Source organism: Lissotriton vulgaris, chromosome 4_1 (assembly GCF_964263255.1).
Source record: "Lissotriton vulgaris chromosome 4_1, aLisVul1.2, whole genome shotgun sequence".
NCBI lineage: Eukaryota > Metazoa > Chordata > Amphibia > Caudata > Salamandridae > Lissotriton > Lissotriton vulgaris.
The window spans coordinates 430927162-430932140 of NC_141691.1; the positions used below are offsets into that span (position 1 = coordinate 430927162).

General features: G+C 49.4%; 1 pseudogene; it reads left to right on the plus strand.

Annotated features, from left to right (window-relative positions):
- The first annotated feature begins 261 nt into the window (after positions 1 to 261).
- LOC147718833 (uncharacterized) lies at positions 262 to 2525 on the plus strand (annotated as a pseudogene).
- The last annotated feature ends 2454 nt before the right edge of the window (positions 2526 to 4979 follow it).

Here is a 4979-nt window from a genome sequence, read left to right on the forward strand (position 1 = left end):
AGGCCAACTTCTCACATTGGTGTGCAGCGGTGGGGATTTGAGCTTGCTGTTGTTTTACCATTGCAATCTTTTTATCAAATTGAAAGATCACATCAAGTACCTTAGGTACATATAAATCAAAAGCTTAGCATATCAAGTTCTACTGAACTTAGTAGTTGTAGATTAAAGGGATTAGCACACCCTGACTACAACTCACTAGCAAGGTACAGTAGGAAAACACTTAGTGTAGGTAAGTGCACCACTTGCACCTCACTAGCAGTCATGTCTGACACAGGAAGAGCTTCAGGCTCTGCCCCTGTGACAGTTGACCCTACCAAGGCAACTTCCAGCTATGACAAACTTAGCCACCAAGACTTGAGTGCCTTATGCATTGCAAGGGGGCTACAAAAGGGGAGACACCCCACCATTCCTATCCTGATAGCCATCTTAGAAATGGATGACTTAAATAAGGAGAGTGTTGCTCCCTTAGCTTTAGGAGATGGAGTGAACCACCCGCAGAATGAGATAACTCCAGAAGAAGAAGAAGAGGAGGAAGAAGGCTCAGAGGTAGATGAGCCTGCTCAGAGTCAGAGGGGTAACCAGGTCACAGTGGGGACGCTTAGCCAAGCCAACTTGGACCTACTAGGGAATGGAGAGGGCCAGCACCTCCCCAGATCCTATAACATAGTTCCCACAGGCAATAGAAGGGTGAGATCTCCCTCAGTGGATTCTCACATTTCTAGTGTCTCCAGAAACTCTCAAAGGGGAATGACTTCCCCCCAGAGAAGAGAGCATAAGGCCAGGATGAAAGCTGTAGAACTCCAGATAGAGAGGGAAGAGTTAGCCCTGGCCCAAGCTAAACTTGCTTTAGCAAGGGAACAGAAAATGTGTGGCTTAGATGCCACTGGTGGCAGCAATAATCCTAGAGAGAAAGACAGGTCCTATAATACTAGAAACCTGACAAAGATTGTGCCCCCCTACACAGAAGGGGATGACATCCACAAGTGGATAACTGCTCTTGAGAGAGCCTGCATGGTACAGCAGGTTCCTGAGGAACAGTGGGCAGCAATCTTATGGTACTCCTTATCAGAGAAAGGGAGACATAAGCTCCTCACTTTCAGACATGAGGATGCTAAAAACTACAAAGTCCTGAAGAGTGCTCTAATAGATGGGTTTGGCTTAACCACTGAAAAATACAGGTTAAAGTTCAGAGACACCCAGACGACACAGACACAGGACTGGACTGCTTTTGTAGATTGTGCTACTAAGGCTCTGGAGGGTTGGCTACATGGCAGCAAAGTACATGACTTCACAGGATTGTATAATTTGATTATGAGGGAGCAGATCCTAAGTAATTGTCAGAACCAGCTCTTACACCAGCACCTGGTGGACTCAGATTTGACCTCTCCCCAAGAATTGGGAAAGAGGGTAGATAAATGGGTCAGAACCAGGATTAGGCCTAAGAATTAGGACAGTAACCAGAAGAAGGAGTCTACCAAGCCTCAAGATAAGGGTGGGGATAAAAGTAAGGAAAAGACTTCCCCAGGGCCCCAAAACTCTAAGAATGGGGGTGGGTCCCAAGACACTTCATCAACTCAGAAGAAACTTTATTGTCATACCTGTAAACAGGTTGGGCATTACAAAACAGACAGCTGTTGTCCCAAGAATGCCAATAAAGAGAATATACCTCCAAAGCCAGCTCCAACACCTCCTGTTACTGTCAGCAGTAATCCCCCAGGAAGTGGGAGCACACCCAGGAATCTGGGTGGGTTTACTTTTGGAGCTCAGGTGGACCCTGGCCTATCCAGGTCCCCATCACCCAATGATCTTGTTTATGAGACTGGCATGGGGTTTGCCAACTTCTCTGATTACCCAAATACCTCGAGCAAATATAGACAAGAACCCATCATCAATGGTTTGAAAGTTGAAGCCTTTAGAGACACAGGGGCTAGCATCACCATGGTGGCTGACTGCATAGTCCCCTCTAAGCAACTTTTACCTGGAGCCACATACCAGGTAACGAACATTGATGGCATCCAAACAAATCATCCCATGGCAGTAGTAAGTCTCAGCTGAGGAGGTGTCACTGGCCCAAATAGAGTGTCAGTGTCATCAAACTTGCCTGTAGACTGCATACTGGGTAATGATTTTGAAATCTCAGCCTGGGCTGAGGTTGAACAGGAAATCCATTCTAGAATGGTAAACTCCAACGGAAAGGTTAGTGGGGCTGTAATGGCCACAGCCCCAACCCAAGATGTCCTTCCTGAAAAGGTTGGTAGGGCTGAGCAACTCTCTGCCCCATCTTTAGCAGAAGCTCTTCCTAAGCAGAATAGCAAAGCGGTTATGATAACAGCAGAAACCCAAACTGAGTCTCCTCCTGAAAAGGTTGGTGGGGCTGTGATAGCCACAGCCCAAACTCAAACTGATATGTGTGTTGTGAAGCCTGAAATGATGGATCACTCCACCCAAACTGAGATCATGGAGGAGGAAGAGAAATCTCCCCCTCACCAGACATTAGGGCAGGATCAGCCTCCTCAGGGAACTGATCTTACCCCTGATGAAGGAACTGCCCCAGAGGTTGTTAGGCCTGTACTGACAGAGCCTCTGATGGCAGTGGACCCTTCTCAGGTGGGATCCAGTCTGGAGCAGGTAACCTGCCCCTCTCTACCTTGCCTTAGCCAGACCAGGGCTGCAGAGGACAAGAAGGACAGTGAGACCACCCAGGGCCCATGTCAAATAAAGCACCCCATCAACAGATTAGGGGCACCAAAACTAGTAGCCCTAGTGAGGCAAAAATTCCTGAGGGAGCCCCCTTAAAAGTAGTTAGGGACCTCCCACAGATGGATTCTGTTGGGCACAGCCAAACATGGGACCCAAAGGGCCCAAACCTGAACTGTCCCACCAGCAAGCCATACAGAGATACCCAGCCTCCAGCTTTAGGTAGCCAGAGGTTGACCCTGAGAGCACAGTGCAACTCAGTTGAAGAGAGAAAGGCACACATGGTGGAAGATAATTGGAGGAAGCTGAGCACTAAATTAGTGGAGCCTCACTTCAAAACTCCATATCCAAACCAGCCTTTAACTTTGCATAAACACACCCAAGGTAGTGATTCCCTATGGTGGAGACCCTCTAATACCCCAAGGGTGAGGGACTGCTTAGTGGACCATGAGACAGGGGGTACCCATGCTAGTGCAGGTACTTCCTTGTATGGCAATGAAGGCTTACCTGGACAAGGATAGCCTTATCTCCTTTCGTTTGGGGGGGGGGGGGGTTGTGTAGGAGGGTGGCTACCTGACTATGGTTACCCCAGATTTTTTGCCTTGTGTTTAGCTGGTTTTCAACTTAGTTGGCCTGGTTCCCTGCTAATCAGGGCCCCAGGCTATCTGCTCTCTCTGTAAAATGGATTCCATGTACCCTAGGTGCATAACTAGATTGGCTTGGGTCACCTTATCAGCCCCTGTACAGAGCACTATAGGTACCCAGGGCATAGGTGCATCCAAGGCCTACCAGGGGCTGCAGCATATCTTTTGCCACCCCTGGCTGGCTATCTAAAATTGACACAACTGGCTGATCACTCAGCTGGGGCAAGGTGGTGTAATCACCCCTTGCTTAGATATAGTATACCTATATCTAAAACCTAACTGGACACATATAAACCTATAAGCCACTCCTATGGCAGGCCTTAACAATCCTGGAGGCAGAGTGCGTGGTTTAATGTGAGATGGGACTCTAGCATGAGCTGAGCCTGTCTGCAGCTGTCGGGACCAATTCCCTTAGCTGTTCCGGGATAATGCCAAACCATATACTATTAAGTGCATTATAATCCTCGCGGTTATATGTTAACTTTGGTTTGGCTTTATCAAAACATGTCATGTAAGGTGTCATACGAATTGGAATACTACCCCCTCACCAGTCCTGGTGACGGGGGTAGCATTCCACCCCTCTAGGGGGAGACAGCATGTTACTTTGCTAAAACACGGTTGATTTTTAAAAGAGCCTCAGATCCACAAAATGGATGCTTCTGCCACAGACACATGTCTGACCTCCTGCTGCTGACCGAAACTCAGCAGAGGAGGCCTGGACAAAGGCTTTCCTGTCGCAGGGAGGTGTCGCACCACCCCAGACAGGAGATAGGGGATTGTAGCAGGGGGGTTTGAAAGAAACCAGACAGTGCCTGGGGAGCACAAGGCTTCCCCTTGCATAATCCTGTCAAACCGGTTCTGGAGCACACCAGCCCCAGCTCCAGTGCGACCTGGACAAAGGGAAAGGGGTGTAACCACCCCCTTCCTGGGTCCCACCCGTAGGAGGGGACCTAGCAGGATATCCAGCCCCCAAGATTGGTATAAGAATGGGAGCAGTGCCAAAGCACTCAGATCATCCTGAATCAACTTTAAACTGAGAAGACGACTGGAGTTTGACATTCTGATGAATAGAAGACTGAAGAGCATCTCCCTTGTGGCCTAGGAGGGGTCACCCTGTGAACACAAGCACCATCCAGCAACTCGACATCTGCTTTGCTGCCGCCTCCCGCCAGAGCCCGAGTGCAGAGCCTGACAAGACCCAGACTCCCAGACTTCTCACAGCCCGATCCACAGTCCCTGCAAAGAAGGGACCCGTGGAGGCACCGAGAGAAGTAGGACCAAACATCTTGGAAGACCCCCGAGATGCTGACTACACAGCTCCCGAGGCACCCTTGACTCTGTGTTTTGGGGTTCCAGAAGCCCCACAACCGAGCAGCGTTTGCACCAAAGAACAGCCCTCCAGCATCTCCACGATCTGCGTGGGGCCCTTTTGCTTTATGCCACTCGACGCGCCATCCTGGCCACTTGCCACGTGGTCAGCGGCCATCTTGGCAACGAAACCTACAATTTACACTGTGGGTCTGCTTGCTCCAGACTTGTCCTCGCTCCTGTAGAAAGGAACACTCGCTCTGACCTTGCTGGTCTGAGTAATAATTCTTTTTCACTTTCTGCGTGGCTTGCATTAGCCAAGGTCTGTTT